This window comes from Pundamilia nyererei, unplaced genomic scaffold, assembly GCF_000239375.1.
Source record: "Pundamilia nyererei isolate P.nyererei 1_Seehausen unplaced genomic scaffold, PunNye1.0 scaffold00038, whole genome shotgun sequence".
NCBI classification, from domain to species: Eukaryota; Metazoa; Chordata; class Actinopteri; order Cichliformes; family Cichlidae; genus Pundamilia; species Pundamilia nyererei.
The window spans coordinates 1855098-1856207 of NW_005187439.1; the positions used below are offsets into that span (position 1 = coordinate 1855098).

A 1110-nucleotide genomic window follows, 5' to 3' on the forward strand; every position below is an offset into this window, starting at 1 on the left:
TTTGTACGCTGCATCCTGAAATAGCTGTCTGCACTCTGATTAAAGGTTTCCCCAGAGCCACACTCGCAGTAACAGACACTCCACCCTCTTTCTCCACTGCTATGAATGGATCTTATGTGTGTTCATTTATAGTGGAAAACCTATGAGGATTTATTGTCTTTTAAGGACGTAACGTGAGCGACACAGACATGGAATACAGTATGTGTTGGAAAATCTTCATCTCGCTGAGAGGTCGGAAATGGCAAAACAAACCCGGCCCGGACATGTCTGTTATCTCACTCATCTCAATGATCTGAATTCAACAGAAGGAAGGGGGGGATGTACAGTAGGTCACCGCGCTCCTTATTTTGTGCTTGCAGTCTGTTCTGATAAGAAATCCTTTTTTTAGGAAGCAAACGGGATTTGGCACCTAGAGCCAATCTTTTAAAGCTCTCATTTGGCCGTGGGATCTGTGGGATCGGTGACTGCCAATGACAACACTTCCATCCTTGACAAGTTATTTTTGATTTTCAACATTTCAACTTGACTAAAATACTTGGAACATATTTTTTCCCTTTAAAAAATAAATTCATCTGATTTAGGAAGCGGCCATTAGCAGATGTCTTCCTGTTAGTCCTTTCTCAGTTTAGGCTGTCTCACATTCGCCCACTTGGGGCTATTTATTCCCTTACTGGCTTTTGCATGTGTTCAGTCCAGACCTTTTTAACAGTGGGGCACCTTATAATTATGGACAAGCATCATGGCAGCTATGGAACACAGCACATATGTGAAGCAGATGCTTCACTCAAACCAGTTGGATCCCTCTGTAGAAAAGGAGGAACAAGTTTCAATCATCAGAGTGACCTCTGTGACTGGAGACGCTTCAGGTTTTTGTCAACCTGTGCTGAGGAACGCTCTCAGATTATAATCCAATCATTTATTTTATTTTGTGCCCAATCGAGTCCCAGTTCCAAAATCTCATAGGATAAAACATCCTGAGCGTAGAAGAAATGTTCATTAACACAAGTCAGTTAAAATGTGACAATATCACTGATTTTTATTCAAATGGGAAAGATACAGGTCTATTTAACCTCCTAGGTCCACATATGTGGACATCACATTTTGGGTTAT

The 1110-nt window shown here is 41.4% G+C and overlaps 1 protein-coding gene across 1 annotated transcript in view; it reads left to right on the forward strand.

Annotated features, from left to right (window-relative positions):
- The window catches only part of antxr2a (ANTXR cell adhesion molecule 2a), an 80081-nt gene that overhangs the window by 20795 nt on the left and 58176 nt on the right, over positions 1-1110 (forward strand). The gene's annotated exons all lie outside the window — the stretch shown is intronic.